The sequence below is a fragment of the Acomys minous genome (assembly GCF_964271855.1).
Source record: "Acomys minous genome assembly, chromosome: 14".
Classification (NCBI taxonomy): Eukaryota; Metazoa; Chordata; class Mammalia; order Rodentia; family Muridae; genus Acomys; species Acomys minous.
The window spans coordinates 6,994,832-7,014,826 of record NC_140496.1 but is presented as its reverse complement, the minus strand read 5'-3'; the positions used below and the strand labels follow the sequence as shown (position 1 = coordinate 7,014,826).

Here is a 19,995-nt window from a genome sequence, read left to right as displayed (position 1 = left end):
GGTAACTTCATCGGTGGAGTTCACATCTCCCACACCCGGATAAGCTATCAGTACAGAGGCTTGAGACAGCTCAGGAAGTAGTTAAGAGAGAGTCGTGTTCTAGCCCAGGACCAGAGTTCAACTCTTAGCACCTATATCAGGTGGCTCACAACTAACTGTGACTCCAACTCAGGGGCATTTGATGCTCCCGTTTGGCCTCTGAGGGCACTGCACTTATGCGTAAATAAAAATGTCTTTTTTGTTGTTGTTGTTTTGGGCTTATTTTAGGTTTTTTGAGACAGGATTTCTCTGTGTATCCTTGGCTGTTCTGGACTCCCTTTGTAGACCAGGCTGGCCTTGAACTCACAGAGATCCACCTGTGTCTGCCTCCCAAGTGCTGGGATTAAAGGTGTGTACCACCTCACCTGGCTCTTCTTTTTCTTTCTTTCTTTCTTTCTTTCTTTCTTTCTTTCTTTCTTTCTTTCTTTCTTTCTTTCTCTTTCCAAGACAGTGTTTCTCTGTGTAGCCCTGGCTGTCCTGGACTTACTCAGAGCTTTGCCTGCCTTTGACTTTTGAGTGCTGGGATTAAAGGTGTGTCTCACCATCACCCAGTTTAAAAATAAGTCTTAAAAAGTTATTAATGCAATAGATAGAGTATGGGCTGTCTATGTTTGTCTGTGCTTTCTTGGCGAGTGCCAGGAGAGTATAAAGAACTCCAAGTGCTTAATTTATTACTGTCACCAAGTACACCTGTGGAAGAAAGGAGGCGGTTTCACTTAGCAGGTTCTAGGCAAATGCCCGGGGCCTACTCAGTGAGCCTGTGAACTTTAAAGGCCAGAGAGACAAGGCTAACCTTTCCCCAAACCCACATTCTGCTCCAGCTCTGAAACCATTGCTGGCTAAACAGAGGGACAGTGGGAAAATGGGACAGGACAGGAAACAGCTCACAGACTTTCTTGCTTTCCACTGTATGCTTTAGGGCAAGCTTCCCACAGCTGCCACTACAGATGACCTAGCAGGAACGGTCCTCTGCAGGTCACCAGGAAGAACTTGCCTTGCCTTCCCACGTCCCGTGGCTCCTGAAGTCCTTGGTGTCCCTTAACTCTTGGCCACACCACTCCAGCCACTGCCTCCATCTTTACATGGCTTTCCCTTTGTGCCCCTGTCCTCTGCTCCACACCCCTGTTGTGTCCAGGTGTCCAGGGTCCCCAGATCCAGCCTGACTTTAACTCCACCGGCAGAGACTCTGTTTCCCAACAAAACATATTGTGCTTACGGGTGCCTGTGGGTTTCTGGAGGGCGTTGCGGAGCCCTGAGCACCCCCATCCCCCACCCCCGCTTTTGCAGTGGGCTTGGCTCTGTTTGGGTGAGTCTCATTTTCCCACGCTTGCCGCCCCCTCCCTTCCCCCCTCCCCCGCAGCTCATCTGCGGGTTCTGCAAAGCGTCTCAGACACCAGCCTCACGGAAAGGTCTGTTCTGCACCGAGGGGAAGGCGGCACCCAGCCAGCCCTTTTGGGCCGCTGTCAGCCAGCGTGTTAGTGGAGACGGAGGAGCCCAGAGAGCATCAGCCCAGCCTGTCACGCGGCTCGAACCACACGAGCACGTGGGGGATTCATTACCAGACACTTCCTTGGAGCTCTGGTTCTTCTTATTTTATTTTTCCTTCCAGTAAAACAACAACGACAAAACATTCCGGTTAAGCATTTAACTTGTCAAAGCACAGCGATTGCCAAAGAAAGACTTTCAGTTTGGGGATACCAGGCTCACCCCTCCCCTCTGCAGGGGAAAGGAAATAAACCGAGCAGGCGTGTTGCAGCTGAAGGTCACGTGTTGCCGCTGAAGGTCACGTGTGAAGTTCTTTGCAAGGCAACCAAGGAGAATTGTATTGAGTCTTCAGACGAGGGGTGACAGTGTTCAGTTGTCACCCCATTGTTCAGGAGATGGAGATGGAGACTGTGCGTTCTGGGCCCGCCTGGGCTACATAAGGAGACCCTGTCTTATAAAACAGTCATGGGACCGGTCATTACGGCACATACCCTTAATCTCAGGAGGCAGAGGCAGGCGGATCCCTTCAAGTGAGGCCATCCACCATGAGACCTTGTCTTAAAGAAAACAAAACTAGGAATGAAGAGCCTTCCCGGCCAAGATTCCTGGCACAGAGACTCTCGTGAGAGGGAGGCCCTCTGCACTTCTTAAGAGGAGTCGGGGAGCTTCAAGGGTATTGTACACTCTGCTCTATTTAAATCAAGGAGAACATTTTGGTTGCTTGTTTTTGTGGTTCAGTTTGCTTGTGTGTGTGTGTGTGTGTGTGTGTGTGTGTGTGTGCGCGTGCATATTTATCTGTGTAAGGGTGTTGGATCCCCCTGGGAACTGGAGCTACAGACAGTTGTGAACTGCCATGTAGTTGCTGGGAATTGAACTCGAGTCCTCTGGAAGAGCAGCCAAAGGCTAATGAGCCATCTCTCCAGCTCATTAGTTTTTGAGTGAGTTTATTTATTTGTTTGTTTGTTTTTGAGACAGGGTTTCTCTGTGTAGCCTTGGCTGTCCTATACTAGCTTTGAAGACCAGGCTGGCCTCGAAGTCACAGTGATCCACCTGCCTCTGCCTCCCGAGTGGTGGGATTAAAAGCGTGCACCACCACACCGGCCTCAGGATTATTTCTGAGACAGGGTTTCTCTGGACTTGCTTTGTAGAGATCTGCCTGCCTCTGCCTCCCCAAGTGATGGTATTGCGGTTGTGAGCCACCACACCTGGCTATCTGGTCATTTTTTTTAAGATCAGCAAAATGAAGCTGAAAGTGAGGCTGAGGCAGAACACATAGCACACAGTTGCTGGCAGCATGGTGATGCAAGGGACCAGGACATGTTATCTTAGCACTGGCTCCTTCCCCCTTGGAATCTGGTTTCTACTTTCCTGCCAAGGGAAACACAGAAGCTTCTAGGCTGAGGAGCCTTATGAACCTGGAAAGGAAAAGAGGAACTCCCCCAGGGGTCTCCACCCTACTTACAAAGAAGCATGCAGACTGCACTGTGAACCAGGTGGGCCTAGGTTCATCCCATTGGAGGGCTACATGTCCATGGATCAGTTGCTCAGGCTTTGAACATGTACAGACTTGGGTCTGGGCCCGCCCCCCTGTGTGTCCCTGTGCACTGTGACCTCTCTGACCTCAGTTTTCTCTCCTCTCACAGATGGCTGTGGGGTAGAGACCGTCTTTGGAAGCGACTAGCCCTGGAGGACAGGGGTGGTTAGCAGATGCCTCTTATCTGCCTGAAGCAATCCCTCAGCACCTCAGCCATTCTTAGCCAGGGTGCCCTGCCCCCTCAGTTCAGAAGACAGAGTCTAGGGATCTGGCCAGGCCTGCATTAGCTTGCTGGAACCTAACTATATCCCTCCAACCCCCTGTTCAGGTCCACACCAGGCGCCCGGAATCAACCAATACACAGTCAAAGAACCACAGATCTTCAATCACAACTCACTCCAAACCCTCACTCCAGAGAGTCTGGCTAAGTGCATTATCAGCACAACTTTTAGTGTTTTCTGTCAAGCTGCCCAGAGCCACGCTGCCAAGAGTCAGGCAGGACAATCCATGTCAAGCCACATTCAGCTTGGTGCCCCCATGCTTTTACCATACTCCCGCTGGCCAGGCTGACTTCCTCATCTAACACCTGGATGCTGTGTGTTTGCTGATCCCTCCCTCTTAACAGAACCTGAGGTAGTCTGCGTGGGGTGGGGAGTGCTGGAGGAACCTTCCTTCCTACCGGAAAGGATGCGGAGGAGAAGGCACCCTCCTTCTTCAATATTTTCATGTGTTATACATGTGCCAGCGTTGAAGCAACCATTATGCCACTACGTGGAGTAGAACGTGGCCTTCCAGTGGTATTAGTGCCCTGTGAGCCTGTTCCGGCCTGGGCCATCCTGCATCTAGACTGCTTCTAACAATCCAGTAAAGATTCTCCGCTGCTATAGGAAACATATTATGGTGTGCACCCACCACACCTGGCAACTACTGTGTAATCTTTTAAGCTGTGTGTAGATTTGCAAATCTACACACGGGCATATGCACATGAATGCAGGTTCCTGCCAAGGTCAAAGGCATCAGATATCCTAGAGTTTAGAGTTCCAGGCAGTTGAGAGCCATGCAGTGTGGATGCTGAAACTGCTGTCTGCAACAGCAGTCTATCCTCTTAACTGTTAAGCCACCTCTCTGGCCCTGTTTTTGTTGTTGTTGTTTGAAGCAGACTTTCATGTAAGCCCATAGTAGCCTCAAACCGACTGTTCAACTGAAGATGACCTTGAATTTCCAATCTTCCTGCTGTCACCTCCTAAGAGCCTGGACGATAGTCACACAACCACATCCTGTTTATGAGTGCTGGGGATGGAACCCATGTTTTTTTTGCATACTGGGAAAGCATTGAGCTACATGCCTAGATCACTTTTGGCCAAATGGTCTGTTATCTGGAGCTCTGAGAGTCCAGACACAGAAATCAATGTGAGGCGAGAGGAAGAGGAGAGAGATTCCAGGGGACTAGTGGGAGGCACCAAGGTAAGCAGAGAGCAGAAGGTGAGGGTCAGGACGGTGCCTCATCAGACAGCGGGAGGGAGGGCATACTGCTCTTTGCTACCACTCCCTATCACTAGATAGGAGAGAAAAAAGGATAAAGGAAGAGCGGGGAGAGAGAGAAATAGAGATCCCTGAATCTAATTTCTTTCCTTTTGTTTCTTCTTTGAGCATCACTACTAACAAATCACAACCAGTCCCTCCTAAATGGCCAACCAACACAACCTCTTGGGGCCCTAGCATTTATGTACCCTCTGAAACATTCTCAGGATTCCAAACGTCACACAATTGCAGAAACCAACTGCAGCTGGCCAGACCACGCCCCTGCCAGAGCAGGAGAGGCATCGTGCTCAGCTGCTGCAGACAGTCCGAAGCGGCCCCACAGCCCCACACCTGGGATGAAAATGAAAACATATTCTTAAAAACATTTCTGTGGCTGGGCGGTGGTGGCTCATGCCTTTAATCCCAGCACTTGGGAGGCAGAGGCAGGCGGATTGCTGTGAGTTCGAAGCCAGCCTGGTCTACAAAGTGAGTCCAGGACAGCCAAGGCTAACACAGAAAGACCCTGTCTCGAAAAACAAAATAAATAAGAACTTCACAAGGTAGTGTCCACAGCCAGTAATCACTAAGCTGAATGGAGCAGAGCTAAGATAAATGACCCAGTGTTCAACAGCAAGAGTGGAGCCCAAGCCAGGCAAGCCAGTGGTGGTGCAAGCCTGTCATCCCTGAACTTGGGCAGCTGCTTCAGGGTTGACGTGAGTTCAAGGCCAGCCTGGGTTAGTGAGGGTGCCCTTGGTTGACGTGAGTTCAAGGCCAGCCTGGGCTAGTGAGGGTGCCCTTGGTTTTTTTATTTGTTTATTTTAAATACTGGCGGGTTGGCTGTGCTGGTAAAGGCACTTGCTGCTGAGCCTGACACCCTGAGTTTTGATCTATGGAATCTAAACGGTGGGAGGAAGAAAACCTGACTCCTACAAGTTGCCTCTAATGTCCACACACATGCCCACCCCTTCTCTCTCTCTCTCTCTCTCTCTCTCTCTCTCTCTCTCTCTCTCTCTCAATACCATTTGATAAACAAAAAACAGAGTGCCTCTCAAAGCTACATCCCCCAGAGAAATGGGGGGCACTACATGTCCTGGGCTCTACCTGAGCAGAGAGGGCGGGGAGCCCCCCATGGCCTTACCCTCTCAGTCCCTTGGCTTCTCTCTCAGCACCTCCGGAGCTTGGGTTCGGTTCTTTTATGTCTACAAGGGCAGAGGCTCCCTTGGGTGGCTGGACCCTGCACTGGCTCTGATCCTTCTGCCTCTTGCCTTTTTTCACTTGCAGAAAGAAAGGTACCGATGGAGAGGCCTCTCCTCCCCTTGCTCACCTGCCATTTTCACTAGTGATTGCTGCCAAATGAACCACTTCAGACCTGGTAGCTGGGACATTCCCTCTTATGGCAAATCCTGTGATACTACACGGAGACACCTCAGTCACTGTCGAGGCCCATCTAGACCCAGCTGAAGGAAACCCAGACTGGAGTTTGTTTTTTTTTTTTCTTTTGGTTTTTCGAGACAGGGTCTCTCTGCATTAGCCTTGGCTGTCCTGGACTCACTTTGTTAGACTAGGCTGGACTCGAACTCACAGCCCTCTACCTGCCTCTGCCTCCCCAGTGCTGGGATTAAAGGTGTGTGCCACCACCACGTGGCTCAGACTGTAGTTCTTGATAGGAAAAGAGGTTCCAGGAAAAAAAAAATCCCCATATGGATGGAGGGACAGTAGGGCTTGCTCTCCTCAGCCCCTAGTTCATCCATTGGTCATCCTCTTTCTTCCATAGTGCCTTTCACCTTGGCCTCAGCAGCTGTTTGGAGGTGGGCCTGTGGCTCACTGAGGCTGGCCAGCCCAGCTTCCCAGCCTGCGTCAGCCAGAGGAAGAGAAGGAGAGAGCGCCCCCTGGTGCCCTCTGTTACACGGACACTAACCTCATCCTGAGGGCCCTACCTCATGGTCGCATCTGATCTTTTTGCTGTTGTTGTTTTTAGGTTTTTCGAGACAGAGTTTCTCTGTGTTAGCCTTGGCTGTCCTGGACTCGCTTTGTAGACCAGTCTGGCCTCGAACTCACAACGATCCGCCTGCCTCTGCCTCCCGAGTGCCGGGAGTAAAGGTGTGCACCACCACGCCCTGCTTCATCTGACCTTTTTGCATCCTGACACCACGGTTGTACCTGCATTTCCATCCATCACCCTGCATGTGGGTCTAGCCTGGGATTCTCCAGCCTGGCTGCCTCCCAGCCCTTATGGCAAGATGAATACAGCCTCCTGAACCCCCAGGTGAAACTTGGTATTGGGAAAGGTTGTTGTTTGTGTTTACTGTTTGTGTGTTTGTTTCTCTTAAAACAGGCTCTCATGTTGCCCAAACTGGCCTTAAACTCCTTATGTAGTTGAAGGCTTGAACGCCGGATCCTTCTGCCTCTACGTAGCCGAGTACCAGAATTATGGTGGTGTGCACCCACACCTGATTTGTACTTACTATCATCATGGTGTATGTATGCACGATAAGTAAGCGTGGGCACACATACAGAGGTTGTTAGGTCTCAAACCAGGGATAACTGGCCAACTGAGGTGCCTATTTATATATCAGAGTGGACCTGACTGCCAGGTTCTCCCAGCATCCCTCAGTCCCTACCTGCCGTTACTCACTGGGGCATCTCCACAGACCTGGTATCTGTTCCTGATATCTGGGAGGCATCAGCTGAGGGGAACTCGGGACTCACTGGGATCCACCAGCCCACAGCTCCTCTCATGTCAGGTCCATCTCTGTCTTCTGGATCTTTGGATGGCTTTGGCTCACAAGGGTGCTGCCACTAAGCTGACAATCCAAGTGACCCCAGCAGTGTCAGAGTTCCTTCTCAAGACACAAAAACCTTTGAAGCCAAGGAGGAGTGTGGCGCCCAGGCTTGCTCTGCTGCATAATGAGGGAACCAACCCGTCTTCAGCTGTCACTTATGACACTTGACATTTGACTTAACTGCTAAAGCAGAGACAAGTAGATGTCCAGTCCAGTGGTGACTGGCCTTCCCCTAGTGTCTGAGGAAACAGTCCAGTGATGACTGGCCTTCCCCTAGTGTCTGAGGAAACAGTCCAGTGGTGACTGGCCTTTTCCTAGTATCTGAGGAAACAGTCCAGTGGTGACTGGCCTTCCCCTAGTGTCTGAGGAAACAGTCCAGTGGTGACTGGCCTTCCCCTAGTGTCTGAGGAGACAGTCCAGTGGTGACTGGCCTTCCCCTAGTGTCTGAGGAGACAGTCCAGTGGTGACTGGCCTTCCCCTAGTGTCTGAGGAGACAGTCCAGTGGTGATCGGCCTTCCCCTAGCGAATAAGGAAAGCACAGGACTTGCCTTCTTAACACTTTTGTTGGGCCAGGCGGTGGTTGCACACACCTTTAATCCCAGCACTTGGGAGGCAGAGGCAAGTAGATCTCCGTGAGTTCAAGGCTAGCCTGGACTACAGAGGGAGTTCCAGGACAGCTAGAGCTGTAGCTGTTATACAGAGAAACTCTGTCTCGAAAAACCAAAACTAAAACCAACCAACCAAACAAACAAACAAACAAAAAACCCAAACAAACCAAAAACCCCAAACCTTTTTCTTGTTATTTTTATTTTTATGTGTGTGGGTGTTTTGTTTGAATGTGTGTCTGTGCACCATAAGCATGTCTGGTGCCCACAAAGACCAGAAGAGGGCATCAGATTCCCCTGGAACTGGGGTTACAGACAGTTGTGAGCCGCCATGTAGGTGCTGGGAATTGAGCCCAGGTCCTCTGGAAGAACAGCCAGTGCTCTTAACCACTAAGCCACCTCTCTAATGTCTTGCCTTTTAATTACTTACTTTTATTTTTGAGCTGGGGTCAAACTGTGTATTAAGAGGATGACCTTGAACTTCTGACCCTTCTGCCTTGTCATCCCTAGTGCTAGGATATGGTGTGTGTCCCCACATCGGTGTGGTGCTAAGGGTGGAGCCCAGGTCTTTGTGCACATTTAGACCCTTTCCTCCCCTTTCCCTGAGCTTCTACCTGCTCTCTCCCTGTAATCTCAGACTCAGAGGCCGCTCTGCCCTCCTCTCCCTGGAACTGTCCTTTGTTGAACGCAGCTTGTGCTGGGCCACAGCAAGCACTTCCTTAGAAGGCCTGTGGGACACCTAGTCATCATTTTCTTGAGCCTCCAGGTTGGACTGCAGCACCCTTAAACCACTCAAGGCAGCCTCCTCTGATCTGTCACCCTGAAAGCCAACTCCAGCTGCTCCAGGGTGAAAGATGGAGCCAGCCAGAGTAGAGCCTGAGCTAGTCTCCCAGGCCAAGGCCTCACTCCCTTTCCCTGTTGTGGCATTGGCCAGCAAGGACCTGCCAGTGGAGCCCACCTCACTCACATCACCCTGACCCATCTAGAAATTATTTATAGAACCAAACTCTACAGAAACCATTGTCTGCTGTTGCCATGGCAACAGGGATATGAGGAGCAGCAGGCTCCCAGGCACTGGTGGAGGCCTTGATGACGGTCGATTTCTACCCAGGAGGCCTGGGCTCATAGCCACCATCAGAGAGGCCTGGGGTGGACCCCCTCCCCCAGTATTGAAGGCCTATTAGTTGTTGGGTTTTGCTTAAATCTATCCATGAAGCCATCTAGAACTGAATTAGGCTAGCTAGGCACAGGGAAAATAGGGGACAAATTCAGCCAGTTATGATGGCTCACTCCTGTAATTCCAGCACTTGGGAGACAGAGGCAGGTGGATCTCTTTCAGTTCCAGGCTAGTCTGGTCTACAATAGCAGGTTCCAGGGTAGCAAGGGCTACATAGTGAGACCCTGTCTTAAAAAAAAAAAAAAAAAAAAAAAAAAAGCAAAACAGAAAAACCAAAAATACCAATTCACAGGCTTGACAATGAAGAACCGCCAACAGTGCTCCATGCAGCCACAACTGCTAAAGAGGAGGCTGAGCAGAAGACCTTCCAAAACTGAGTGAGACCAGCACAGTGGAGCCAGATGGCTGCTAACTGCTCTCTGTTTTACTCTAGAGCATCTTCATAAGACCAGCCTCACACACTTACATGTGAGGATGGGAAAGAGAGGAGCCCCTCTCCCAGCTTAAGTCATGAATAACCTTCCTTCTGCTAAAGCCATCCGAGGCCCCAGCGATGCAGCTTCCCCAGAAGTGTGTGCTCTGGTCGTGAGTGTGCGTCTTCACTCTGTGAAGAGATCTCTTGCTTCGTCTCTCATGGCAACGGAACCTGCCTACAGCAGGCAGAGGTCTCGGGCAGCCTGCTTATCCCTAAGACCCCTACAGCAGTCATGATGGTAGCAGGACCAGCTACTACGCCTGAGAACCCAGATCCGGCTCCTCCCCCTAACAAGACACGAAGGCTCCTTAGACAATGGGCTGGGAAGCCGGGGGTTTAATTTTCAGAGTAGCTCAGATTTGCAGGACCCAGTGACCTGGCCACAGAAAGACAGGAGCCGCCCCTACGATTGTATCGTACCCTGCTAACAAGGGAGGCTGGAAGCAGAATACTTACAAGTTCCGTGTTAAAAGGCAGGGTTGCTCTCAGTAAAGGGCAGCCTATGGCACCGGACATCCGCATGGCCTCTGTGCTCGGTGAGCAGATGTGTAAGTAAAGGTGGAAGCCACAGCATGGTGATGTGACCAGGGCATTTCTCATAGGTGAGGAGCATCCACGTGTGCTGCAATTGCTCCCACAAACGCAGTAGCTCAGAACAACACAAAATTATCACCTCAGGGTCTCTGAGAGTCCAGAGTCACTGGCTCAGTTTATCCAGGTCTGTTGTTCAGGGAGGTAAGGGAAAGGGACTGGTGGAGTGGAGTTTTTAGCAGTAGGCTCAGTTCCCAGAGCATCTGCTTCCAAGTTCACCCAGGCTGTTGGCAGGGTTCGCTTCCTGCAGCTGCAGGCTGGAGAGCCTGGTTTTGTGGCTAGCCGTCACCTGAGGTGACCAGCCCTGTTCCTGGCTCTGCCACCCACCCCTCACCCCACCCAAAAGTTCCCACAGCTTGGCAGGTCCCTGGCTTGCAAACACAAACAGGGACAGAGTCACAAGTATACTTGTGTGGTTGGGTGGAAGCAGGTCTCAAGCCGGGTGGTGGTGGCGGTGGAGGGCTTTAAACCCAGCACTTGGGAGGCAGAGGCAGGTGGATCTTTGTGAGTTTGAGGCCAGCCTGGTCTACAGTGAAAGTTCCATGACAGTCAAAACTACACAGAGAAACCCTGTATCAAAGGGAGAAAAAACCTTAACAGGAAGCAGATCTTGGACCTGCTACCTCCGAAGGACAGAGTGACTCTGGGCAGGTCAGCCCAGTTCACCACAATTAATACTGTACCAACACCCTGACCTGTGGAATGTTTCTGTTCCTGCTGTGTCACACCAAGCAAGCGTGCCACCTTCTCCAGGCCTCAAGTGTACAGCCAAGAAGTACAGGTCAGTGGGCTGTCACAACCCCAAGTATTCTGCACATACCTAATGTTGTCTCTGAGTTAAAAGGATGCCTTTAGCTCTGGCTTCATATAATGGGCACTGGAAGGATTCTCCAACTCTCACCAAACAGAGAAAGCTGGTGATGGCTGACAGCTGCCTCATGCCCAGGGTTTCCCAGACATCCTGTGGAGGCCTGCCAGCCGCCCTGCAAGAGGCTCGGAGGCTGAGGGCCTTGCCCCAGCTACCCACCCAGAGCAGCAAGAGCCAGAGCCCTGTGTGGGATCAGCTCCAGTCACATACCCTGCAGCAGGTACTGTTTCACAGGCAGCCAGCCGTGCTCTACTGATCTGCAACTTGCCAGCAGACAGGGGTGCTGGGCTAGGCAGTGGGCATGCGCAGAGAGGGGTGCCTGGCTAGGAAGTGGGCATGTGGGCTGAGCCTGGATTTTGTATTTGCTCATTGCTGTCATGTAGGAAAGCACGACCAGGCCCTGGACCTTGGAGGGCAGATGGTTCTGCAATAGACTGGGTTTTGGGACTCAGAGGTGGAAATGTGGCATGAGATGTGGCCAAGAGAGAAGGGAGTCATAAAAGGCCGGGAGGGATGGCTTACATCCCAGGACAGTTTCAAACTAACAAAGGCATCAAACTTCTGGGAAAGCCCCTGTGATATGTATGACTCAGGGCTGATGAATGATTTTTCTTTTAAAAACATTACACCTATTCTCTCTCTCTCTCTCTCTCTCTCTCTCTCTCTCTCTCTCTCTCTCTCTCTCTGTGTGTGTGTGTGTGTGTGTGTGTGTGTGTGTGTGTGTGTGTGTGTGTGTGCACGCATGCCACCACCCTTAGTAGTGACTTTGGCTAAAAAAAATTCTGCTGGGTATTGTGGCACATACCTTTAATCCCAATGCTTGGGAGGCACAGGCAAGTGGATCTCCATGAGTTTGAGGCTGGTCTGGTCTGTAAAGAGTTCTAGGACAGTCAGGGCTACACAGAGAAACTCTGTCTTGAAGCCAAACAAACAAACAAACAAAAAACCCCCAAAAAACAAAAAACAAACAAACAAAAAACTCTTTGCTTTAAATTTGGATTTGAAGTGTCTTCTCAGAAGGCTGGTGGCTTGATTCCTTAATTCCTCAGTTGGTGGAACTATTTCAGGAGGTTCAGAATCCTTAGGCGGTGGGGCCTTAGCTAGAGGAAGTAAGTCATTGGGTGTAAGCCTTTGGGGGGTGTATTTTACCCCTGTCCCTCTGGGTTGCTCTTCCTGCTTCTGCCAGACACTCCCACCATGATGCGTCCCACGTCACCTTGGCAGGATCAAGGCTGAGAAGGACTGTGGACTGAAGCCAGAGAGCCCAAATAAACCTCTCCTTCCTATGTCATTTATATCAGGGATCTTGTGACAGTGCCGAAGAGCTGACACACAGACATGGCTTAGGAGCTCTTTGATGTCGGTCACGGGGCGGGAAAGGATCCAAACTGTGTAAAGAACTCAACACCTAGAGGACATGCACGGCAGCGGAAAGATGCCTGGGGGTCAGCACATGCCCTCCAAGGGGAAACGGGGAAGGAAGAAAAAGAGGTGTCCATCGGGGTAGAGGTGTCTGTGGTCCTCTCTGTGCGGCAATTCCTTCCGATTTTAAACACTCCCTTCTGGAGAGAGGAGAGAGGATCACAGGAAGGAAACAAAACCTACAGGAAGCTGCTGAAAAGCACGAGACTCTCAAGGTCTTGCCCAAGGGTTATATGCAAGTAGTAACAAGGGCTGGGTGTGGAGTTGCCTTCACCTTGTGTGGAGAGCTCCAGGGGTGCAGCTTTCTGTCCTGAGGTGTCACCCATGCTTGTGTGGACAGTTCAGTGAGGCAGCTGCCTGAGTCACCCATGCTTCTTGTGGGCGACCCTCACCCATGCTGCTGTGGGCGACTCCATTAAACTCACTGCCTCATTAAGCCGGATGTGGGCAGAGTCCTTTCTTGGGTCTGTGGTCTGCACCCTGTCTTACAAGAACAGACATTGGTTGACTTCTCTCCAGAAAAAAGTTACATAACAGGTCCACTGAGCAGAGCGATACCGATATGCTGGGATGCGCGTGCATGAGTGTCAGATACCATTAACAGGATGCATAAGTCACAGCAGACGCCTCTGAGGGGATTCAGGAACGGTGACAGTGGATGAACAGAAGCTACATAGAGAAGCTTCTAAATATGGTGTAGAGTCAGCAAAGCTGAGCAGCGGATGCAATCGTCCCCTCTACAAGAAGTTTGAGAAGATCCCAGAGAAGGGTTGCCGAGTCTTTCCTCCCCCTCAGGAACTCCAGAGTAAGGGTCCCTGCACAGTAGAGGCAAGAGACAGGTGTGCATATATAAGCGTGCATCCTTATATGTGAGTGTGCATGAGGATTTGCTGGTTGTACGTGTGTGAGCATATGTGCATGCACAGCCGCCTATGGGTGTCAGTGCGCATGCGCGTCCATCTGTGGGTGTCAGTATTCGAGGCAGTACCTGTGAGAACAGAACGTGGGTGTGAGATGCGTATGTGACAGCGCGTGCATGCGCCTGCTGAGCATGGGACCTGGGCCTCAGATACGCAACTGTGGTTTCCATACCAGGTGACCCTGGGCTAGCCCCTAGGATGGCCCTTCTTTGGGTCTCTCCCTGTCACAGACAGTTGGGCCTTTCTGTCACCACAGCCTGTGGTCCCTGAGGGCAGAACTCAGCAGCAGAGGAAAGATCATAGGGAACGGGCCTCTGTGAGCACCTGCCACTCAGGGTGGGTCATGGGACCTACCTGGTGCACTACCTAGGACATCCAGCAGATGGCTCAGCCTGGGCCATTTGCAGTACGCTATCTGGGGCATCTGTCCCAACCCCTTGGTGCTGATGAGGAAACTGAGGCTGGAGCTTCTTCTTCCTCTTACACATTGGGTAACTCTTCCTTGCTCCTAAGTTTGAGGCTCTTGATCTCTCTTGGGCATGGTAGCCATGGTGAGCTGAACCACCAGGGCCTCCTCTCCAAACTGAAGCCGCTGAAGGAAAAGAGGGTCCGGCCTCCTCCTCCCCAGTACCGAGATTATAGGCGAGGACCACAATACCCAGTTTATGTGGTGCTAAGTGTTGAGCCCAGGGCCATGCTAGGCAACCTCTCCACCCTCTTGAGCCATGTCCTTAGTTATTATTATATCTCTGGAATATTTTGCAACCAGTATGTGTGGCTATTTTGCAATAAAAAAAAATACTGTTGAAAGAGGAGATAGCTTCACTGAGATCCCCACACCCTGAGGACAGACAGGGTAAGGCAGAATCGAGGGTGAGGGGCACTCCTCTCTGTGCCTCAGGACTGTGGCCTCACCTTTGCCCAGGCTCTGCCTTTGCCTGAAACGCCCCTGTTGCTCCTGTCCATGAGACAGGAGTGTCTGGGCATTGCTCCAGGGCCTAGGGCAAAAAGGCCGGTGACAGCAGTCTGGACTTTTTGCCAGCCTGCCTCAGGCCTGGCTGCGGCTGTGCTTGCTTATGGCTGGCTGATATCTCCACTTCTGGGCCAGGCCAGCATGGCCCATCCTGCCAGACCTTTCAGGAAAACAGCTGGGCGGTGGGGCAGGTGGCAAGAGGGGCGTGGCCATCAGAGCCAGAGGTTTTTCTGGCCAGCTGGACCCTAGAGGCATAACAGGCACTTCTTGTTCTTAGTCTCCAGCACAGGGCCAGCAGCTTGGTAAGACCTGAGGCCAGGCCGGCTTCCTTGCAGGTGGAACAGAGTCAGGGGATGTGGCTTAGTTGGCTGAGAGCTTGCCTAGCATGCGAAGGGCCCTGGGTTCAAATCCAGGCCCCGCATAAACTGAGTGCGGTGATCCACACCTGTAATCTCAGCACTCGGAGGTAGAATCGAGCGGATGAGAAGTTCAAGGTCAGCCTCAGCTACATACTAAATGACCGTAGGAGGTTCTTCCTCAAGTAAAGGAGTCGGGGAAGAAAAGGGATGGTAGCTCAGACCATCAGCCTGCCGGCCCGTGGGGAGTTCACTCGTGGGCCAATGCATATCTGTTACCTGAGGTCAGAAGATGCTGTTCAAGCCTCTGGAACTGGATACCGACTGCTGGGAGCCAGTGTGTGGGAACTGAACCTGGGTCCTCTGCAAGAGCAACAGTGCTCATAATCACCGAGCCAGCTCTCAAGCCCCTGAACCGTTTTAAAGCTTCCCGCTGTCCAAAGAAGGACATAAATAGGCTGAGGTCCTGCCCAGTTCCCTCAGCCCCGTGAGCCTGCGCGTGTCCAGCTGTGGCTTTGCCATATACAGAGAGCATGGTTCATAGCAGCCAGAGTCAGAGTGGGACCTTCTGGTCACACCTGCTCACCTCCAGCCCCCAGGGAGGTGCTGCGGGCATCTCCGCCTCACTGAGCGTGACTGGCATGGCTTGCCCTCTACTTAGGGCCAGGGTTTCCCCTCTCCCAGAAAGTCACTGTATAAACCAGACATTTTGGTTCCAGGGCCTCCCTTTCCCCCCACCCCAACTCCCCACCCTCTCTCCTTCCCTTCCCTCCCCCCCCTCCTGTGCCACCTCCAATAAACCTGCGTTTATACATATTCTAGCTTCGTCGTCAGTTAGCTCATTCTGTTTCTTTAATCAATCAAGCATAAAGCCTAGGGCTGGCAAGTCCCTCCCTAGCCCGGGGCCCCCAGTATGTGAACAGCCGGTCTCTGTTTCCATCCTAGGTCTGTGCACCCTGGGACTCCTGCAATTAGAGGCCAGCCTAGGTTACATAGTGATAGATACCCTGTCCCAAAACCCATCATGGATCCATCCACCCATCCACGCATCCTCCACTCATCTGTTCATCCAATCCATCATCTTCATCTTCCATCCCCACCCACCCATCCACCCTCCCACCCATCCACCTATCCATCCTCCACTCACCCATTTTCTCTCTCTTCGTTAACTTCTTCACTCACTGTTGTGATTAAATACCTGACAAAAAGACAGTGTAAGAAAGGAAGGGTTCTCTTTCCGCCGTCTTTCTGCACTGTCACCATGGTGCTCATCAGTGTCCTGGCAGATGCTCTCAAGAGCATCAGCAATGCTGAGAAAAGAGGCAAATGCCAGGTGCTGCTCATCAGCCCGTGCTCCAGAGGCATCGTCAGGTTCCTGTGATGATGAAGCATGGCCACATGGGTGAAGCTGAGACCATTGGTGACCACAGAGCTGGGAAATCCTGGTGAACCTCACAGGAAGGCTGTACAAGTGTGGAGCTGACTTGATGCGCAACTCAAGGAAGGACCTAGAAAAATGGCAGAGCAATCTGCTCCTGTCCCGTCAGTTTGGCTTCATTGTACTGACGATCTCAGCTGGCATCATGGACCATGAAGAAGCAAGGCGGAAACACACAGGAGGGAAAATGCTAGGATTCTTTTTCTAGAGATGTAAAACGTAAATAAAAAGCCTCCGTGGACTGTGGGAAAAAGGAAGAAAGAAAGGAAGGAAGGAAGGAAGGGTTTACTGTGATTCACAGTGTGAGTATATAACCAGACATGCTGGGGAAGGCATTGCCGAGGCCCGCCAACATTGAAACATGTCCAGACATGTCCTGGCCTGGCTACCTCACACAAGATCGGCCATTTTGTCTTCCATAGCTTGCGATTCAATACCTGTTGCTTAGAATAGAATATTGGCAGAGATGATAAATGTATATCCTGCTTGAGCTAAACCGCAGTGCCCCGCTGTGTTTCTATGTCCCTGATCATGAGCAGTCAATAAGCCATATCTGACTGAGATCGGTTTCTCATGGACTTCGACAGCATGGTGGCACAAATGTGAGGCAGCGTCCATCCACCTAGTCACCCATCTATCCACATATATGCATACATCTGTTCACTGTTCATCCATGATCTAGCTACTGGTCCATCCAGTACCCATCATCGGACTTTTATTTATTTATTTATTTCATTTTTTGAGACAGGGTCTCTCTATGTAGCCTTGGCTCTCCTAGATTTGCTTTGTAGACCAAGCTGGCCTCAAACTCACAGCAATCCACCTGCCTCTGCCTCCCGAGTGATGGGATTAAAGGCGTGCACCACCATGTTCGGCTGGGTTTTATTTATTTATTTTTTGTTTTTTTGAGACAGGGTTTCCCTGTGTAGCCTTGGCTGTCCTGGACTCACTTTGTAGACCAGGCTGGCCTCCAATTCACAGAGATCTGCCTGCCTCTGCCTCCTGAGTGATGGGATTAAAGACGTGCACCACCATGCCATCATCGGACATTTTTAAAAAAATAACTTACCTATTTTTAATTTATATGCATTTGTATGTAGCCTGCATGTATGTCTGTGTGAGGGTGTCAGCTCTTGGCATACCAGACAGTTGTTAGCTGCCATGTGGTTGCTGGGAATTGAACCCAGGTCCTCTGGAAGAGCAGATAGTGCTCTTAGCTGCTGAGCCATCTCTCCAGCCCCCATCATCAGATTTTTAATGCGTTATGAATGTTTCCTTCAGTACTTCAGAATACATACCACTGACAAAATTTTATTCTACCTTTGTTGTTGTTGTTTTATTTTTTTTATCTGTATGTGAGCTCTGCCTGGGTGTATGTCTGTCACCGTGGAAATGCCTGGTATCTGGGGAGACTAGAAGAGGAAGTTACAGACAGTTGTGAGCCTCCGCGTGGGTGCTGAGAAACGGACCTAGGTCCTTTGGAAGAGCAGTTAGTGTCTTAACCGCTGAGCCATTTCCCCAGTTCCACCAACAAAATCTTAACATCTCAGAAGTATAAATTTACCCTAGAAACAATGGTCAAGTCCTGTCTCTTTCTGGTCACTCCCATGCTGGTCCTGTAGTTCCAAGCTGAGAGATCCCTTGGCAGGGAGAGCCCTCTCCTTCCTCCCTTTATCCTTTTTTTCCTCTTTCTTTCTTTCTTTCTTTCTTTCTTTCTTTCTTTTTTTTTTTTTTGAGACAGAGTTTCTCTGTGTGTAGCCCTGGCTGTCCTGGAACTCACTCTGTAGACCAAGCTGGCCTCGAACTCAGAGACCTGCCTGCTTCTACTTCCTACCTTCAACCCTAGTGCTGGGATTAAAGGCATGAGCTGCTGCCGTCACCCTCCCCCACCCGGTACACCCATCCCCATCCCCCCTGCAGGTTCCCTCCCCCACCCCGTACACCCCCCCCCCCCGCAGCTTCCTTCGGGGACAAAACTGAACATGCGGCTCAGTTTCCTGGAGGGCGATCCTGGGATAGCCCCTCAGTGGGAGCCCGTTGTTTTTCTGGCTGAGATCTACAGTCCACCTCCCCAGCATGCCCAGCCAGCCCTGGCTCTGTTGACCAGCTTTACTACCTCAAGGCAGCAGCTCCCAGAGTCAGCGTGCTGCCACCATAGGAAGCAGACAAAGACTGAGACAACCCTGCGGGCGGGCGGGTGGGGGAGGCGTAACCCAGAGCAGGGACTGAACTGCTTAAGGTCTCAGCCTTGACGTCATCGATATTTTGGGCCAGATAGCTCTTTGTGGTGAGGGTGACCTGTGCACCAAAGCGATGACCTCCGGTTGCCACTGATGTACCTCAGGGAAGATGCGCTCTAGCTAAGGACCTCTAGACCAGAGGAGATCCGAGCCCACTTCTGTCTTGAAAGCCTGTGACTTGTCCCCTCCCCAGGGGACCGCCACTTCAGCCCTCGCTGTTCACAGAAAGAAGATCAGTTCCTCAGTTCACAGGACTACATCCCTGTTGCTATGGAAACCAGGGATTTTTTTTTTCCTTTGCCTCTTCTTTCTCCTTTGCTCGCCTCATTTGAGTGTTCTCTTACCCAGCAAGTTCCCGGTGTGGATCCCGGGGGTGGGGGTGGGGGTGGGGAAGCATAATACAAACAGGCTTTGTAACAATGGTCTGACCTAGAACCGTTGGAGAATTAAGTGAGAAGATGGCTAGGAAAACAGGATTAGGATGCTCCGGTCACCAGCTCTGAGAACTGGGCCAGAAGGGGTAGCTAGGGCAACGGGAGGAGCAGATACAGAGGAGGCAGGCAGGTGCTGCAGGAGGGAGGGTGAGAGCCTCCACCCGAAGGGCTGCACGCCCCAGGTGTGGAGAGGTCTAACCAGAGGTGAGTGACACACGGTGTGAGCGCGCGTGAGCGAGGACTGGGCTTGGTGTGAGGTAAAGCAGTCTGAGAATTAGGGGGTGGAGCCTGACTTAGAAGGAGGTGGGTTGGAGCAGGGTAAGTCTCCTGGGGGAGGAGCAAAGTATACAGGGGGTGTGGCCATGATGCCCTGGGGGGTTCGGGGAGCAGGTGTTTAAGGATATGACCTTGTCTTCTAGGGGAGAAGCCAGGTTTATAGGGCTAAGTTGAGGGTTATGGTCATTGTCCTGGGGAAAGAGCCAACGTTACAGGTACGACCAGATCTCCTGTGATAGGACCTCGCCTAGGGCAGGAGCCAGCCTTCCTGGGGGCGGGGCTAGCCCCAGGCAAGACCAGTGTTGGTGAAAGCCAAGTTCATGGGTGGGGCCAGGCCTCTAGAGTGGCATCCTGCTGGCCATCCTGCTGGCCTTCCATCTGGTTGTCACCGAGGCCGCATCTATGCACCAGACTTAATTATCTGGCCCCAAACCGTGGCTGACAAGTTTGCTAAGCTAGAAAAGAGCTGTGGTCCTCTCAGTAGGGGGTTGGACAAGCTAGCTTAGGCAGCACACACGCAGCGGCTGCAGAGGGCAGCCCCTCAGAGGAAGGCCAGGCGCCTTATTAGGTAGAAAAAAAAGCCAGGGCCAGACCAGAGAGCGGCAGCTCGTACTGGGTTGTCATTTGCGCAAAAAGAGGAACTGCCCTGCATCTTTGGGAGACTGGTCACATGACCCACCTCTGGGGAAGCTGGGAGCCCAGGGAACCTCAGAGGACCCTCTGACTTTATCTTATCATTCCTACTTTTAAATCTGTTTTTCCTTTCCTCTCTTCTTCCTTCTCTCTCAGCCCTACTAGGTCCTTTAAGACAGGGTTTCCCTATGAAACCTAGCCTGGGCATCGAACTTGCAACTTCTG

The 19,995-nt window shown here is 51.5% G+C and overlaps 1 pseudogene across 1 annotated transcript; it reads left to right on the top strand.

Annotated features, from left to right (window-relative positions):
* Positions 1-16,010: 16,010 nt before the first annotated feature.
* LOC311582841 (small ribosomal subunit protein uS8-like) lies at positions 16,011-16,403 on the top strand (annotated as a pseudogene). Its single transcript has one exon. The product of its transcript is annotated as a small ribosomal subunit protein uS8-like (transcript).
* The last annotated feature ends 3,592 nt before the right edge of the window (positions 16,404-19,995 follow it).